Here is a 20354-nt window from a genome sequence, read left to right as displayed (position 1 = left end):
AATTTATCTCGGCATAGGTATGTGCACCATTTATATACATTTTATGTTTGATAGGTTTTTGGGGGTTGTATATGAAAGCTTTAGTCTGAAGATTTTCCACCATACATTTTGAATTTAGGTCTGATTTCTTATGTTCTTTCCTTTGTCATAGTTGATTGCATCTCTTTCGTTTAGTAGTTATTGACTTAGTCTGCTAACACATTGTTTGTGTATTTTTTTAATATTGTGTAAAAGTCGTTATATGATTATAATTTTAGTTTACTTATTAAACAAACTAACACATTCTTTTTCATATTTTTTTTTAGGTTATAAGTGAGATAACACGGTAGCTCAATTAAGTTTGTTTGAGATGGATCTGTTGATTAGCAATTTGTTGGTTGGGTTATGTAAATTGCATTGTTGTTGGATTATGAGACTTGATTTTGAATCAAGTGCTTAAGTTATTTAATTTTTTTCTCGGTGAATAAATCATGTAATATGAATAAGTTCTTGGGATGATTTATGTTAGTAATAAAAGTATGATTCTTGTTTCCGTAATGGACTCCAGCTGTCAAGTGTCTGAATGTATTGGTGGTGTCGGAATGTATTGGTTTACAGGAATTTCAAATTTACAGGAATTTTCAGATTTACAAAAAAAAAAAAGAGATATGATGGCTTCCAAAGAACTGTCGTGTGGCATACCAATTCTTGACAGTTTTTAGTGTTAATTTCTTGACGCTTTTGTTTCTTAGGATGACGCTTAAATAAAAACAGTCATAAATGAAGGTTTAGTTCTTGACACTTTTTCTAATAAATTATGACGGTTAAGTAAAACATGTCATGCAAAAGGATCCAGTTATGACGTTTATAAATGAGTTTTTGTCATATTAAGTTCGAGCTTTGATGTCAACTTCTCTAGAACCGTCATCAAAATTATGACGCTTTTGGTTAACTTTTATGACGGGCTCTATAATGACGGTAGTTTTTTTAATGAAAAAATGTCATTAAACCTGTTTCATGACGGCTAAAAGCCGTCATCACAAGTCATTTTTTTAGTAGTGTCGGTAAAAGATCTCTCATGATTCTTAACTCTGAAAATAAATCTTTTCCATCAATATCATAAACTCCCTCATGTTAAGTTTCAAAAACTCATCAAGTTTGTCACAAGAAGGCATTAAACTATTTAGATCTGAAGACTTCAACTTTTTCAAATCAAACAAAAATCAAAATATTTCCTCGTACACTTCGAACTGCTCAAACCTACTCTTAAATGAAGAAAGGGTCTGGTCTACGATGAACAAGAAGTAGTTGACTCTAAAAGATTCTTCTGCTAATTGTGGCACCTTTTCACTAACATTTTCATCAAACTATTTATTTCTACAAATGATTTGTTTCTCACGAAAAACAGGTTCAATTTCAATCGTAATTGCAATATTTTTAGCTTCCTCCATAGCTTCTTCAAACCCAATTTCTCTATATATACTTTTCAAAAATAGAAATGAGTCTTTTTAATTCACCTATTGCAACATCAATCTACATGGCTTCAGTTTGAAAGCTTTTGCTAACAGAGTTAACAACAAACAATAAATAATGCCAAATAACCATGGCAAGCAAGAACTCAAAACTCTCAATTTCATAACTTACCAGTGACTCATCTTCACTCTTTGATTTAGGATCGTCACTGTTTTTAGCCAAGTAAACTAAAACATCTCTTATTTTAGGAGCTTGATGTCTTATTGCTCGAACACTATCCTCGTGACTTTCCCAACGTGTCGAAGACAATGACTTAAGCGAGAGCCCTGACTTAGGCTTCACATCTTTAACATGATCTATGAACACTTTCCACCATTTCGTGGAAGATGAAAACACTATATATATATATATAGCCTTTCATATTAGGTTCGTTGTCGTACCCCTGTTCTTTTATATCACCAATATCAAGTTCAAGACAATTTTAAGCTCGTTAAAGAGTCCTAGCCCAGATGTGTCATCGACATTCAAAAATCCTGAAAAATATTCTTCAACCTTCGGTGGATTTAAAGATACCATACATCCACACATCGAACCACAAGAGACATTTTCTCATCTTGACTAATATCCGGTGTACAATCAAGTATTATTGAAAAGTACTTGGCTTCTTTGATTCTCTTGACAATTTCTTTTTTTACCTCAAATGCTACCAATTGTATCAATTCATTTTGAATCTTGTGACTGAGATAATGATAATGGACTTTTTGACTTTCAATATGCCAAATGTGCTCTTTCAATACCGGATCAATTCCCCAATCAATTCAATCATACTCAAAAAGATTTCATTGTTCTTTTGAGTACGGGTAATCTTCTCACTTTTCCCATGAAATGGCAAATTATTTTTCGTAAGAGATTTCACGAAAACAAATATTCTTAGTAACACTTGTCGCCAATGTTCCCTCTCTTTGCTGATTTCTTCTTGGACTTTTCGATTGATAGTTTCATTCTTATCAAATCTCTTCTTTAGTTCATCCCTGCAACTATTCCAACAACTAAGATGCTTGGTATTTGATTGATGCTCAGAAAGTCTTCTACTTAGGTTATGTCAGTCACCATATCCTTCACTGTCCACTGATTAGTGGTTCCATGTTGTTTGAACAACTTACAATAAAAACAAAATACCCTATTCAAAACAACTAAATAATCTTTTCTATATCCATTTGGAGTTATTCAAGTATAATTAATGCTTGGAAGATAAATGTCTGCCATCGTCGTCTCTCGGGAAAAAAAAATCAGTAACTCTAATGGGACCCTTCTCTATAGGCAAATTTCTGTAATTTTGTCCAAGCTTCTCCCAATTTGCTAGATCATAGTAGCATACCAGCACTTTTTCTTCATTCTTAGTAGTAGGTTGACCTAGGTCTTCATTCACTAAAACTTCATCATTTACATTCACTAAAAATTATGCATTGTCATTATCAAAAGCTTCAACGTTTTCAGTCGACAAATTTTCATATTCTTCATTATCAGTCTCGTTCATATGTTCAACATCAACCAAATTTTCATATGATTGAGAACTCTCTGTCTGTCCTTTCTTACCAAAAAACTTAAATATATCTCTTTTTTGTGATTGAACAAGTTTATCTATTCTCTGCTTCTTTTTTCTTTTATTAGAGCCAGAAGAATAATTTCTAGGAGGCATAATAACACCTATGTAAAAATTAGAAATAATAATCAAGTGTTTACTTATTATGATCAAATGATTAATTGAGTCTGGTTGAGTGATCGAGTCTCGAAATAGAAATAGGCTTTTGAGGAAGTAACAATGGTTTTTTTGTTGAAAAAAAGTTGGTAAATTGGAGAAAAAGAGATAAAGAAGAATCACCGGTTTATTTCTCTCTTTTTTGAAGCAGCAACTTTCGTCATTTTTAAATGAGTAAGGTACCGTAAGGTTTTTGCTTCATTGGTTTTTAATTCATGTTTTTTTTTTTTTTTTTGGGCCAAATTTCGCTTTTATTTGGGTTTGGGTCTAACTCAGACCATTAATATGTAGTGTTAGTGTATAGTACTGGTTTGAGGGGGGGGAGCAGCTGATCAGCTCTCAAATGTGCATATTTATCCAATTACATTACTACATTACAACCTTTCTTACGCATAATAAGCAGTTAACTAGGGGGGGGGGGAGTAGCTGATCAGCTCTCAAATGTGCATATTTATCCATTTACATTACTACATTACAGTCTTTCTTACGCATAATAAACAGTTAACTCGTAGCTTTTATTGTCTTTTGCAGGTTACAAGCCATTTCAGACTACTTATCATAAAAGATGCGTTTTAGCGCCAAAATGAGCTCTATTAACACTTCTTATGAAAACTCAAGCTTATATGAAAAAATGTTGAAAAAGTCAAAGTCAAAGTCAACGGTCAATGACTCAAGCCCAAAAGACTGAAATTTTTGTCCTTAACTCAGAAGACTGAAAATGGATGTCCTTGTCTCAAAAGTAGTCTTGCTAAAACCCTAACTTGCTCAAGAAGAAAAAAGAAAAGCAAAAGCATAAAGGAAAAAGGAAAAAGGAAAAGTAAAAAACAAATGTGTGAAATGTCTTAATTGTAGAGGAAGAGGGCAAATCAATCATTGTAAAAAGTAGGAGGATAAAAACAAAAAGTAGAGAGAGAAAGTACTATCCAATTTTTGGTTTGACAAACCAAAAATGGAGATCAAGTTTTATCATGTTTTCTTAGGTAGATTTATATTATTGTAATTTATTTTCTTGTCTTGTTATTTCTTTTATTTCAATCTATTTGCTTTTCTTTGTTTTCAAGTTCTTCATTGCATTCAATACTTGTTTTCAATCTTGTCAATTCAATCAAACTTGTTTCTAAACTTTCTTGTCATTTAAATTTTCAAGAACACAAGTTACACTCATTTGAAGACATCAAATGAGTGTGACTTGGTGATAAAGTTATCTCATTTCCTCTCTTTTCACTTCATGTTTTAATCCCACATCAACTTCAATGTTTTCAATGTTTTTCCCTTCATAAGCAACTTGTTTTTCAATACCTCTTTAGATCTAGAACAATGAATAAGAAAAGTTGAAAAAGTTCTTATTTTTACTCATCACCATTTTTTCCATCTTAAGATTTATGATGAACTTCAACTCATTAAAACCATAAACTCACTACTATATCAACAACTTCAAATGGCGCCACCATCATGGATCTAAGCTTGGGAAGAAGATGAATACAAACAACCATTTCTAAACTCTTCTTCTTCATTCTTTTTTATTTCTTTTCAAGTTTTTCAAGTTTTTCAAGTTTTATTTTATAGCACTTATTTATTCGTGTTTTCTTATTTTACTGCAAATTCAATCAAACGGAGGCCACCATCGGAACGCAACGGACATCCTAAAGAAGCTGTCCGAAGCTCGGAGCAAAAGGAAAACAACAAGTCACGACCGCGACTCCCCTTGCCGCATCCACGCCTCTTCACCTCCGCGACCGTGCCTCACCTTTTACGAAACAAGATTCCGTAGGTACAAGTTCTTTTTCGTTTCCAGTAGATTAATTTCGTAGGGTTTGATTAATCAAAATGTTAGCCATTTGAAACTAGTTAGATTTTGAATGTTTCATCTTTTAAAAAAAAATAAAAAACAAAAAAAAAAAATAGTTTTGGGATAATATCATGTCTTTACTTTACCATTATTATTTTTCAAAAATATAAAAAAGAAAAAAAAAATAGGATAATTTCAACTTAGATAAGGTTTAGGATAAAGTAGGGTAAGGTTAGAATAATACCAACCTTTTTCCTAAAGTGAAAAGTCACTTGTTTTTTGGTTGAAGTTTAATAACTTACCAAGAGTTAGAAATTTGATCAACTTGGACCATTTGGATGCGTGAGGCGAGTAGTGCAACAATACGCTCACGCATCTCAAATCAACTTGAAGATTAAATTTATAATCATTGACATTGTTCTTTTCATTAATCTTGTTAAGTAGTTATATAGTTAAGTAGTTAGTCTTTTATTTGCATTGTGTTAAGTTAAGTCTACGAAGGCAAAATTTGTAAATTATTGGCTATGCCACATTTTTAACCCGACTTATGGGTTTAGTTAGTCAAAATTTGTAACCGAACAAAACGCTCGAACGGTTGAATTTGATTCTCAGATCACGCGCCAACCAACGTCGACTATACCTCAAGCAGCGTGTAAGCACAGCTTGAGAGATAAGCTCTTAATCTCCTCACAACCCCTAGTTAGAGGATACTTGGTGTTTACAAAAGCATGCTTGTGTCACTTCGTGTTTAACTTCCACATTGTATTTACTTTAATGCGTATAAGACTAAACCCGAGCCAAATAACAACCATTGGGAGGTCATTACCCAATGTAGATAAACGGGACGATGCTTTTTACTTGAGGCCCAGACAAACAATAATTAAAATCAACCAACTAAAGTCTAAATTAGTCACGCTCCTCCAGAAAATAACAAAAATATAGCCATGAGGATTTAGAGTAATTAATTATTACCATATTTCGATGGGCCAACTACTTTCCTCACTCCCCTCCCCCAGATTCACCATGAGTTAGTTTCTTGGTAGCACACCACTTGGTGAAGTGATTATTTTACTCTTCTGAGTTGTGTAGTAGATCCCACCTAGTTTCGCGCCCAACTGTTCGTTTTGAACAGGACATAGTAATCTACAGACCATACAAATATTTTCAAAACTCCAAAATGCACAAATGAATTTATGTTGTTTGTGCATCATCTTTTTTTGAGCAACCATGGCTTATCAATATGCATCGCAACTGCCATAGAATTACAATGCAAACCCAGAACCTTGTTCTTGTTGTGGTGGTCCTTATCATTGGGCGTTTCAATGTCCATCATATACCGAGTTCGAGCCTACTATGGAAACTTTTACAATTATGAACCTCAATTTTCAAACTTCCCTAGTAACCTCAAGAGTTTTCTAATCATGCAAACAATTCAAGGAGTTCCACCACAAATAGTCAACCACCATTCATGTATCTACCTGGTCAGTGATCAGCTCCCAAATGTGTATTTTATTACCCGTATATTGCTGTATTATAGTCTTTCTTACGCTTAACGAAAAGACAACTCATATCTTTTACTGCCTTTTTCAGGTTAAGGAGTATTTCAGACCACTTATCATAAAAGATGTGTATTAGTACCAAAATGAGACTTAATCATGCTTATTATGAAGACCAGAACCTGCTATGGAAAAGTCTTGAAAAAGTCAAAGTCAATGGTCAAAATTCAAAGCCTTCAAATCAGAAGACCAGAGATGGAGGCCCTTGTCTCTAAATGTGACATTCTCTCAAAACCTACTGACAAGTTAAATAAATTAGATGTGAAAATAGTAGTTCTAACATGCTAAAATCATTCTATCAAATACTCTCTAAAACATGTGGATACATGGGAGTAGTCGTGTTCTCCACTTTTGCTTGTACATATTTGTAACGAATCCAGACTAATCAAACTATTAACTAATGAGAGAGTAACATAAAAAACAATAAATTTAATATGCTAAAACAATAGATTAAATGATGAGAATGATACAGAGAAGGTTAATCCACTGCGCAATTTGATTGATTATTAGGTTGATTATCGAATTGACTATTGATCCCTAGTGAACACCAAGTCCTCTCGGATCAAGGTTCCACTAGCATGAGAGTTTAGCTCCACCACAAATCTCTTTGATGGTGGTTCTAAACTCTAGTTCAACTCTTATGGTTTTTATCTCTAAACAACCATGAGAATTAAACTTGAAACTCTATTCTAAACAACAACCATTCTAATTAATCAATTATCCTCACATGGCTTCATAAACCCCCTCTAATGGAGGTTTAGTTTTGTGTCATCGGAATCATTATACAAAAGCAATAATGTAAAGACATAATAATGTAAATAAAAATTGAATAAACTAAGCTTTTATTGAAGATTTCTAATGGAGGCTACAAACTAAACCTAATTCTAACCCTCAACTAAACTACAACTATACTAAACTAATTAGAGACTAAGGGGAGGAAGGAGAGAATAAGTTTAGCCTTAACCCTCTTTATATAAGAGAGGGTTAGGGTTATATTTTTGTGCATGGGCCAAAAAGGGAGATTTTGGGCCTCTAAAGTGAGCCCAAAGTCTATTCGGTTAAGTCTAAAGAGGCCACAACTGCTGGAAATGATTTTAGTGTCATTTTCGTCCACTTTTATAGCTCTGATTGGGGTAAGGTTGGATCGATTGGAAATCTTATTTCGAGCCGGTCGTTTTGTTATAAAGTAAACCTAATACTGAGGCCCAAGTCTAAAGATACACCCATTTGAAGTTCTATTGATTTTTCTGTTCTTTTTCTATCCGAATTGACTTTGACTTCCCAACTTTGACTGGGCTTGAAAAAGGCTTTTCTTCATAATTCTTGGGCTTTAAATGTAGAACTTCCTCAGCAATCATCTTGACTCGTTTTCCATGCAAAATGACGTCTTTAAGCACATAAATAGCTTCAAGACCTAGAATACACAAAAACAAGTAAACATTACTAATTCTTATTTGTTATAAATATAATTGGCCTAAACATAATACTATTAAAGGGTTTAAACTACACTTTTGGGTGCTTATCACCTACCTTGGTCATGAAGAAACCAAAAAGCAAAAGCAAAAGTGAAGTGTGAGAGGTCTAATTTGTAATGGAGAAGGGCAAATTTGTAAAAGACAAAAGTAGGGGTATATAATCAAAAAGTAAGGAAGAGAAAAACCATCCATTGTCTTAGGATCCAAACTATTTGGTTTGTTTAATTTCTTGTCTAGTTTTTCAATTCATGTTTTTACTTTCTTGTTGTTTTATTTCCTTTAAATTAACTTGTTATTTACTTGTTCTTATTTCAATCAAACTTGTTATTTACTTGTTTTTATTTCAATCTTCCTTTCATCTTGTTGTTTTTATTTTAAGTTTTAATCAATCTTTCCTTCCATGTTTTCAAGTCATTTCAATCATAACAATCAAAGCTTTCAAGTTTTCATTAGCTTAGAACCATTCTAATCCATACAAGAGTCTACATTTCTTCTTCACATCTCCCTCACTCAAACTTTAAACAATTTAAGATGAACCTCACTTCTAAAAACAAACTCTTTTGAAGTTACTACCACTACCTAAAGCTTCAAATGGCGCCGTTGCTAGAGATTGAAGGAGTGAGAGTGATTAGTTGAGAATCTAAGAAGAGAGCATCATTTTCATATCTCCATTTCTATTTTTTCTCAATTTTTCGTCATTTTATTTTATTGTTTTTCAGTACTGATCCACTTTCTTGCAAATCAGGGTGCGAAACCAACAACCTGGAGAGGAGCTGAAAACACAGACAAAAACCAACAAAAGTTGCCATAACCGGACGGGCGACCGCCCAGCCACGTTAGCATACCAGTACTTGATTTTTCCAATATCGGTTGTTTTGAAGTGTGAACCTGTACTCCGAGCCCAGATTTTGTAATAAAGTAGGAGAAGTCAGTGGAACTTGTTTGTAATAGTTAGAGATAAAAAGAAATATGAAAAAAAAAATTAGGAAAAATTGGTTTTTGATTGATTCCTTATGATGAACATGAGTTAAACTTAGTTTAAGTTATATACTTATTAAAGAATTAGAGTTTTAATTGCCTTGGGAAGTTCAAGTGTGTGAGGCAAGTTGTGGATCTTAGCTCACACACTATGAATCAACTTGGTAATCAACACTCTAAGTCCATTTGACTCTAGTTAATCTAGGTTATTAATCTAAAACTAGTTAATTAGATTAACATAATATTAGTTTAGTTTTAAGTTTGGGCCCTTGAAGGCAAAGTTATATAAATTGTCAAAAACCCAACTTGTGGGCTTTTTAAGTGGACCTTTATTGTAACTTAAAACAAGGCAAAGCTCGAAAGGTTGGGCTTGATTCTCAGATCACGCGCCAACCGACGTCGCTTTCTCCTCAAGCAACGTGTAAGCACGGCTTGAGAGGTAAATTATAACCTTCCTCAAAATCCAAGTAAGAGGATACCTTGTGTGTTCAAGCATGCTTACGTGATTGTTTTAAATTTACTTTCCGCACTGCAATTTATATTCGCGCATAAGGCTGAACCCGAGCCACATAACAACCATTGGGAAGTCCTTACCCAATGTAGGTAAATTGGACGTTGCTTGATTCTTGAAAGCCCTAAACCAAAAAAATCAATTAAAATCAATTAACTAGAGCCCAAAGTAGTCAACGCTCCTCTAGAGAAGGACAAAAATATAGCCACGAGGATTTAGAGTAATCAGTTACCAGATTCTGGTAGACCAACTACCTTCCTCGCTCCCCTCCCCCAGATTCATCGTGAGTGAGATTCTTGGTAGCACACCACTTGGTGAAGTGATTGCCTACTCTTCTGAGACGTGTAGTAGAGCCATCCTAGTCTCGCACCCAGTTGTTCCTTTGAATAGGGCATAGTAAAATATAGACCAAAAGCAAAGTTTTCAAAACTCCAGACTTGCAAAAACGAATTTCAAATTCTTGAGCATACATTGCACCGTTTACGCATGTTAGGATAGTTTTGGGGTCTTGCTAAAAGTGTATGATACTGCGTTCAGACACTTCTAGTATTAGCAAGAATAAAAATTACTCATATAAGAGAGCTCGTCGCCTTAGACAATCTCCTGTTTCTAGTCCTCCATCTCATAAGATGGATGACAAAGTAGTGCAAGCTGATTAACCTCTCTCTAACTTCTACACACCGTTAGAAGATGGGCCTCCATCTTGTATACGACTCACACCGCTTACGAGCGATTTTATGATTCCACCAAACATGTTCAATCCTCTACCCATTTTCCACGGGTTAGAACATGCATGAGTTACCGTATAAGCATCTACGTCGGATACATGAAGTATGTAATACTTTTCATCATCTGGGCATCACCGACGATCAGGTGAAGTTACGAGTGTTTCCTTTCACTCTAGCTGGTAAGAGTCATGCTTGCCTTCTTTCACAGAAGGCCGACTCTTTCGATACATGGGAAAAGGTTGTGTTCTCCTTCATGAAGAAGTATTTTCCGCCGAAGAAAACAGAAAAGATAAGAAGCAAGATACAGTACTTCAGACAAAGTCCGAGTGAGACATTTTCTGAAGCATAGGATAGATTCTCTAACCTATTCTATTCATGTCCTCACCATAAACTAGAAAAACCCACGCTTGTCCAATGTTTCTTCAAAGGCCTTCTCCCAGAACACAAAGCAACCCTCGACATCATGAGTAATGGTAATTTTTTGGATAGAGGTACAACTGAAGCCTTAACCTTTCTTGAAAACCAAACTGAAAAGAGTACCCATTGCAGCGACATAAACAATTCCAGAACAGCCCAATCCGGTACATCTAAGGCTAGTGGTATTTTTTAGGTGAAATCATATCCAGAAATCAAAACCTTAATCGAAACCCTCACAAGAAAGATAGATGCCTTCACAACCAAACAAAAAGACCAAACCCCTCATCCTGTCATGAACGTAAATACCTCACCATGTAATTTCTATCTAAGCTTAAATCATATAGATGCCACATGTCCCTTGATCACAAACCTATCATCACTTCAGTCAGAAGAAGTATGTGCTTTCAATGTACTAAATGCACCGTTGAGACAACATACAAACTTCGCATGGACCAACATTCCACAAAACCAAACACCGCCAAGTTTCAAGAAACCAACAAGTACATTCCGACAAGGACAAGGACAAAGTACCTATAACAATAAGAATATATCATTGGTTCCATCCCAGTTTAACCAGAACTATCAAAACCCACATATCAACAACCAAAGAGACATATTTCCTGTTACACCATCAACTAGTGTCCAAACAAATAAGCTCACCGAAATAATGTTATCTGTCATGCAACAGTAAACCCAAATCTTAATATCCATGCAATAATCTATGACCTTGTTAGCCCAAGATAAAACCCAGAAAGGTGTGTTCCCAGGTCAAGCTATTCTTAATCCTAAACCGACAAACATAGCCTTTGAAGCAACAAGTGACGTGAACGAATATGGAGCGCTAAAAACTCTTTCTTAATCATCCCATCTATGAGGATTAACTCCTCTTTTCCGATGTATTCCTTTCCCATTCCATTCCATCTTTTCCGTTAAGGGGATACATCAATAAGGTAACAGGACCTCTCCACTTGGAGGGTGTGGTTTGTATCTGTTGGAGCCTTAGTCCACAGTATATCTCATATATTCTTTGTAAAACACTTTTTACTCGTCGTTGGAGTAAGTGTGCACCTGTGGAGCGAGTATACAAATTTTTCTTTTCTTTATTTTACACTTTTTTTCAAAAATATTTGTTTTCTTTGCGCTGTTAATGATAGATTCTCTATACATCAATAGTTAAGTGATTTTTCAAAACGGGCAATGGATTTTACACATACCAACCCCTAGAACAACGCAATCTAGGGGTGTTTTGAGATCATCTTTGCTTACTAAGGGTCACCTATATCACCGAGCTATTCGCCCGAGTCAGAACATTCTATGTCTTTATGCAAGAAATCCCCTAACTTCAGCGGGTCAAGCTCTGTCTGCCTAGATTGGGTTAAGCCCACGAGCCGACCAATTTAAAGTTGCCTAAGATTATCTATCATGATTTGTTTTCAAGTAGTAACATCTAGAATCACAGCTTTTGAGTACGAGTTTCTTAATACATCTCTCCATAATTTTCAAAACCAGGGGATATAAAAATGAATATTATATGCCGGAGTAACCAAAATGATACCAGATTAACGTATAATTTTATCTTCTTGGCAAAATCTCTATAGGAATAGAGATATATTTTGAATGAGAAAACCAACTAAAATAAAATGAGGCGTCTCCAAACGAGAATTAAACAAATAGAGTAACCCAAAGTGATACTATTCTCTGTTTAACTATATCTTTTGCCTCCACCTGTCTATTTTGTCTTGAGAATCTGACGTTAAAAGACTCAAAAAAAAATTCAAAATTTAAAAATTTTCCTTTCTTAAAAATATTTCCCCTCTCATTTAAATCTTTTTCCTTTCTAAATCTCTCTCGTTTCTGAAAAACTTTTCAAAAATGTATTATGTAGCAAACAAAAACCCTCCACCTAACAAGACTAGATGGATCCGTTTCAATGATCGTGTGCAAGCACTTCCTAGAGAACTGCAACTTAAGATATTGACACATATACCAAAAATCATTCCGGGTTTAGATAAGAGTTTATACGCACGTAAGAGACGAGCTAAGAGAGAAGGCTAGTGCTTGAACTATCAAACACCAACTTGCCCCGGTCTTCAACCTCATAACAATTCTATTTATAAAGTTTACATGTGTTACCCTCTAGTGCATTATGCTCGGTCTAAGAGAGTAATCCACCCATCTGGTTGGGATTGACTCAAGTTTTCAAAAACTTCCAAGTTTTGGGGATCTGACTTAAGACCTACCTTTTTTAAAATTTCTGTCAAACTTATTCAAAACCCAAAAAAATTAATTAAAATTTTCCTTCTGTTATCTGTACATATTTCCCTACAATTTCTGTACATTGTTAGATGTGAGTGTACCATATACTGTTACGTTGCATTTTCGATGCTTATCGTTTTGGTACCTCACAGGTCAAAATTGAACGAGTAACAAAGCGCGGATCGGCTCTTGAAGTTAGCAAGGCACTCAGGATAAGATCAGAATTTCCTGATTTCATTTGGGCTTGGGCCAAAATTTCAAGTTCTTTAAAGAGGCACGGGTCTCTTATTTAGCCCACACGACCACCCACCTTTCCTTCTTCCTCCTCACAAAATCCCTAACCCTAGCTGCCCAATTCGACTCGCACCCGCCCCCATCCAACTCGCAACCGCCTGTCAACTTCAACACACCTCCACCCAATTTTTTACAGCCTGCTCCATTTTCAACCCCTATTCCAACAAGAAACCCCAATTTCATCAATTCCTATTCCAAATGGCTCGAGTTCTTAAAATCATGCTAGAGCAAAATTTTCAAGATCTCTTCTATTCCGATCTGTTTGAAGTGCACTTCAGAGCTGAGATTAGAAGAAGAGGATGGGAACCCTTGGTTTTGTTGGAAGGTGCGGCTTATTCTCCTTTTCTTACTCTTTCATTTTATAACTGCATGCTTAGAGGGGGAGGATGACCGCATCACGGTTGTCAAGGATGGCCACTCGCTAGAGCTCACCAAGGAGGTGGTGAGTGGAGTTCTGGGGATTCCTCTGAAGGCTTATGTTCAGACAGAATAGTCCCCAGACGGAAATACCATTAATGTGATGATGGTAGAGACACTTCTCGAGGGGGTTAAAAACCAAGTCTCACTGTGCGTTTCAGAGCTCGCTACAAAGGAACCAGCTAGCAGTATCTCAATGGACAGCCTACAACCTACTAGGCTCGGCCAAGCCTTTGGATATAGGTAAGGTAATGCTTCATATTTTATGGATTCTTCAAGAGCAGAAGAATAGCTTCTGCATCATCTTCTTTATCTTCGAACAACTCTGTAAACTGAAGAAGTCAACCGCCCCTCTGCCAGTGCTGGTCACCAAGATCATGCAGCACTAGGGGGTTCCAAGCCACAGTCTCCCTAGTGGAGGTCAATGATGCTACCACAGGTCCTATCTATGCTCATTGTGTCCAGAAGTTATGGCTTCCACCTATTGCCAGAGCCGTTGAGCAAGCACGCCTAACCAAGAAGGTGGATTACTTCGCTGAAGATGCTACTCGACATTTCACTCAGCCCATGGATGGAATTCACTTCCTCCATGGAGGCCAAAGGATTCGGTATTCGTATCTCCACCAGCTCAGGGAAACCCAAGGGAACATCATAGCAGAACAGCAGAATATCAGAGCGGAATAGCATACCCTCAGGGAGGAGCAGCGACATTTTCAGCACAGTGTCACTAGAAAACTGCATAGCATCAGAGACGCGCTCCCGCGTAATGATAGACATGCTAGGTCCCGACGTCAGTAAGGAGAAAGATCTTTTAGACGTTGAGACGAGTCATGCACAGATTCTGACTAGGATTCCTAGTGTCCGTATAGTTAGATTTATTTCTTTTTCTATTTCTTTTTTCATGTGTATGACGTAGTATAAGTTTAATTATATGCTTACTATTATTTGCTTGTTTTATGTTGTTGTTGTTGTTTTTTTTTTTTTTTTTGTGGAATTTGGTATATGAGTAGAAGGTAAAACAAATACATCATGCCAAAATTTTCCATTTTTCTTTCATGCATGTTTTCAAAAATACAAAAACCCAACAAGATTTCATAGTAGAATAAATATCCCTAGTATAATAAACCATGTATTTCTCGTTCTATATCAAACAACCCACACCCCAAACTTATTTGTGGGTGGTGTATTTTTATCATGAAGAACATAATATAGGTGTATCACCGTTTTTGCTCATGTTTCTATGGTAATATCTTTCCTTATCTCTTCATACTTTGAGGACAAATCATAGTTCTATTTAGGGGTGATATAGTAACATTTTGCAAAAATTAAACATTTTCTATATAGTAGATATAATAGTATATTTCTTTCTTTCTAAATTTTTTTTTGAAAAAGACCAAAAATATTTTTCCGCTTAGTATTAAAAAGTCTTGTTTCTTTTTTCTATGATGTATAAAAAATTTAGAAGTCTCATTATAGCAATAGAGTAAGGTCTTGTTCTTTGTACTTAGACTAATATACGTACAATAGTTTCTGCATCTTTTCATGAATGGCATGCATCAACATTTGTTTGTATATAGCAGTGAGTTTCCAAAGCCAAGATTAGAACAATTAAGTTCCATATCCTATGAGAATCTAGCCAAAACCCTCATCTGAATGATTATTGAGTGATGCCACAAAGAATGTCCGGAAAGAAATACCACACGTCCACTTGCTTAATCACCAAGTCATATCCTAAGAGAGAATTTAGACCCTTTTTGGATCGATATAGCCAAATAAACGTTAAAACCCTAAAAAGATATTTTTCCTCTAATTACCCCTCTTGAGCCTTCACCCTTTCTAAAAGTCTTTTTATTTTTCACCAAAAATTCCTAACCCGTTACAACACACAATAAAAAGCTTACCTAGCTGACAAGTTGAGAACTGGAAGGATATCAGACAAAAAAAAAGAGAAGACCTTGTACAAAAACAAAACAGTTATTTGCTTCAGGAAAAAAAAAACCCCCATTAAAAAACAAAACTCCAAAAACATCAAATAAGTCAAAAAAATTGAATCTCTCAAAAGTTTAAAAATCAAAAGGAGATAATATCAGAAACAAAAAGAAACAAAAGCAATGTTAGAACTCCCAAAATTCAAAATCATGTGGAGTAACAAAGCCAAAGGGCTAAAAGAATGTATCATGATTTGGAAGCAAAAGAACAAAATGAGATTCTTCTCTAGTTACAAGTATCTCGAAGACCCAGTTTCTCGACTTATCATATTTTTTTTTCCCTTCCTTTTTCTCTCTAAACCATCACCCTAGCCCCGTAACTCCTAATAAAATACCTCTAGTTCGATTAGGAATAGGATGATGTGATAGTAAGTGACAAGCGTGATCAATCGACCCAGGTTTCTTTGAACATCATTTGAGTATGCAAGGAATATAAGTGCCCGCTTCAAGGAATATAAGTGCCCGCTTCACTTGAGAGAACAAACCTTGAGTGAATCTATCAGAGAGTTGTGATTGCAACACACCCTGTGAGAACCCACCTTAAGGAAGCTCTCCAAAAACCTCGGACACAACTCTGCTTTTGCATTTCATTGCTCATGTTTTGCACATTTATCTTTAGATGATCGATTAAATTACTGTATATATGTTATTCTAAGTTCAAAGGAGCTTGTCCTTATTCACTGCTAATGAGATGTATGAAATTCTGAGAATAAATAAGAAAACAAGACCCTTTGTACTAAATAGAAGAAGTTTGTGAGTACCTTCACTGGAAAACTCTCATGAGGCTTAAAGCTCGTTCACTAGGGAATTCCTAATGGTTTAAATTGTCCGTGCACTTGCAACTTTTTTTAATTTTTGATACCATAGATCTTCTAGTTTGGTTGGCGATTTCACATCCCTGCAAGCCAGCAACTGTTTTTATGGTGTTAGTTACTAACAATTAACATAATGCATAATGCGCTCAGTACGTGACACATCAACTAAACCCTATCAAATACATTCCATGAGGACATGAGGCTAATGTTATTATATTTTAACGCAAGGCAAAAAGTGGAAGTTTTGTCAAAGTTGATCAAGTTCTATGACAATATATAGTGATAGCAGCGTTTGGATCAGTTTCAAGGTCAGATGGTGTAGGTTGGTATGGATGTAGGCTTTCTCCATACAACCCATATTCTTAGGGGCTATTTGTTTTTTTGGGTTAAGTTATAAAAGGGTCTTATAAGACCATGTGTTATAAGAGGGTCTTATAAGATGGTCTTATAAAGTGGTTTGTTTTTCCAAATTTTGGGTTTAATCTCCCTGGTTGATACATAACCAGCATAAAAACCCCCTCATTACGTACTAACCCATAAAAACCCCCTATTTTTTTAAAATACCTAAACAGACCAAAATACCCCTGTAAAAACCGGGCTAACGTCATCAATCTTTACTTATAATTTCGGCTTAAGGACAAACCGGGCTGATGTCATCCTATGTAAATTTGTATTTACATATGACAATATAAAATTACACGTCTTCTTAACCTATTTAAATTTAAATTTTCATATGAAATTTTTTTTTCATAAGAAAATTTATATTTATATTTACATATGAAAATTCATATTTACATAACCTGTGTCACCTGTCAGTTGTCAGAAAAAACGTCTATAAAATTTCATATTTGCATATGTAAATTTGTATGTACATATGTAACTTCTGTCAGTTGTCAGAAAAAATGTCTATGAAATTTCATATTTGCATATGTAAATTTGTATGTACATATGTAACTTCATATTTGCATATGTAAATTCATATTTTCATAACTCGCGTCACCTGGTTAGAACTCAAATGTCAAAAAATGTCTATAAAAATTCAAAGGATTTGAAATATAGTTTTACAAAATGTGTCTATATAACATCAAAATGAACAATCAATGGAGCAAATACGCCACCAAGGCCAACCGGACGACAAGAAAGAGGAGCTTGAAATGTGTTCTACAAAAAGTAGAATTTCGGGTTCCTATTTAAACCAGAATCGCGCAATTCCCCAATTGAGAGTGACATTTAAGTTCTAACTCACCTGTTCTAAGTATTATTATGCAGCCCAAGAACAAATCCACAGTGTAACCGCCTCAAATAGCATATAAATGGAACAAACATAGAAAATATATTCATTTATAAATATGTCCAAAGGAACCAAACAAAAGTATCTATATACATAGCAGAGGAACTACCGTTGGAGTTAAATGAGGTCAACCACACATGAATACATGATAAAAAGGAGGTAAGAATCCCACCATTCAAAATCTTCCTACCAGAAACCAACTATATATTCACTAACTACTAACCGTAAAACTAGCTATGTAATATGGTTTTAAAATCTTTCCAACCATCAAACTCTATCAAGCACTCTCCCAAATTCCAAGAGAGAACATCCATCATTTGAATAATACCGTCCAGGTGCTCCTATTTTCCTTCACTTGAACGGGAGGAAAAACATCATTAATGTTGAATGTCGAGTAGATCTCAGCTGGTGTCTTTCCTTTCATCATGTCAGAGAAAGTCTGGACTACTAGATCAACCAAGTTTTTAATGTTTAGATAGTTTGTCTTGCTGTAGAAAAAAAGAGCAAAACAATCAACTCGAGCTACCATCGAGTAAATCGAAAGAGAACATTGGACAAGAAACAAGAGCCCCTCAATCACGCACATTATTGCACATAATGCACATACAGAGAATCACAGAGCCTATCCTGGTATTTATGCAAGATTCAGATTAGTCTATACAAAATTTACCAACATTGAGCCATAAACACCTGATCTAATTTAATTTCCAGTGAAAAGTCAGAGTTGCATAATATGAAGAAGACATTAAAGACACTCAGTGCCCAAAGATGATGTTTCTATACATGACTCTCAGGCATCAATTATGGTAATAATGTAATATGGTATCATGGTTCAAATTAGCTCTAGAAAAAAAAATCCGAAGATGAATTACAACTAGATAAAAATGAGAGGCGGATCACTACAGGGCGAAAATCCGACCGAGTGCAAAGTACTACATGCAAAATAATATCCGCGCGTGAGATTTACTATTTAATCATCGTTTTATTCGTGTCGCAAAAAATGGCCTATCACACTGGTAAGCACACTGTGGTCGTGGTATTGATTATAGGGATCATTGGCACAATCAATAACAATATTCTAAGAAAACCCCGTAATTTCAAATATATATATATATTAAGATAAACAATAAGATTCACATAAACCCTAGAAAGCAAAACAGAGAAGGGAAAAAATAGAGATGAATCACGCATACCAACATGATCTCAGACAAAGTAACTTGATCGAGGTAAATAAATTGTGAATCCCATCAATATCATGACATTCAACATGCATCTTGCAATACTCGAGAACTTTTAAAAGAATCTTGTTGTTCACGTTATGAAGAGGGATCCCATCATTATTAGAGTAAGTTTCTTTGTGTTGATCGATGGGTTGAAAGAATCTATCAATTTCTTCATTGATAGATTCTTCTTGGTCGAAATTACGATGAATATGGAAAAAGGATAAAACGGGTAATAAAATAAAATAGGAAATAGAAATCGGACTGGAATTTCGCTGATATTAGAAAGCAGGGAGTTTATGTAATATGGGCCGAAAAATAGGAAGGTTATGTGATATGGGCCGATAGGAAGGGGTTTACACTCATCCAGATTCAAACCAAGGGGCTGAGCCCCATTTCTTGTTTGTTTTTCACTTTAAGTTCCTCTTATAAGCACTTGTAAAAATAGAAAAAACAAATACACGCATCTTATAGATGGTTATTTAACAAATATAACCCTGTTTTACATCACATTTAACTTGAATATATTAATTTGAAACAAGCATATAATTTGATTTTCGGTTTCAAATTAATTTTGATAATTAGAATATCGATTTTAGGAAAATACCTTAATTGGCGGCGGTGGTGGTAGTGGTCTTAATATCACGGTGGTGGTGGTAGTGGAGGTGATGATATTGGTCTTAATAGTATGGTGGTGGTGGTGGTGGTGGTAGTGGAAGTAGTGGATGTCTTAATAGCGAGCACGGTAGTAGTGGTAGTGGAGGTGATGATATTAGTCTTAATAGCACGGTGGTAGTGGTGGTAGTGGAAGTGGTGATAGTCTTAATAGTACGGTGGTAGTGGTGGTGGTGGTAGTAGAAGTGATGATATTGGTCTTAATAGCACGGTGGTAGTGATGGTGGTGGTGGTCTTAATAGCACGGTGGTGGTGGTAGTGATAGTCTTAATAGTACGGTGACAGTGGTGGTGGAAGTGATTCGTAGTGGTAGTGGTAGTGGTAGTGGTGGTGGTGGTGGTGATGGTGGTAGTAGTGGCGGCAGTGGTGGTGGTGGTGGCCGGTGATGGTTAGAGCAATGGAGTTATTTGGAGAATAAGATAATGAAAAGGGAAGAAAAGAGAAATGAAACTAGGGGTATATGGATGCGGTGTCTGAGTCATTTTTTAAGTTATAAGACTTATAGAATTGAAGTAGATCCAATTTTGGTACTTATATAATTGGAGTCTCTTATAAGACATTTCTAGTAGAATGCCTCTTATAAGAAGCAAAAAACAAACCCAAAAAATATCCAAAATCACTGGGCCACATCTTATAAGAGGTTATAAGTCCTCAAAGTCTTATAAGAAGCAAAAACAAATAGCCCCTTATCAAACTGTGACATTATCCTTGTTTAACAGTCTCAAAACTCGGG

Source organism: Coptis chinensis, chromosome 8 (genome assembly GCF_015680905.1).
Source record: "Coptis chinensis isolate HL-2020 chromosome 8, ASM1568090v1, whole genome shotgun sequence".
Classification (NCBI taxonomy): domain Eukaryota; kingdom Viridiplantae; phylum Streptophyta; class Magnoliopsida; order Ranunculales; family Ranunculaceae; genus Coptis; species Coptis chinensis.
Note: the sequence above shows the minus strand (reverse complement) of the source record.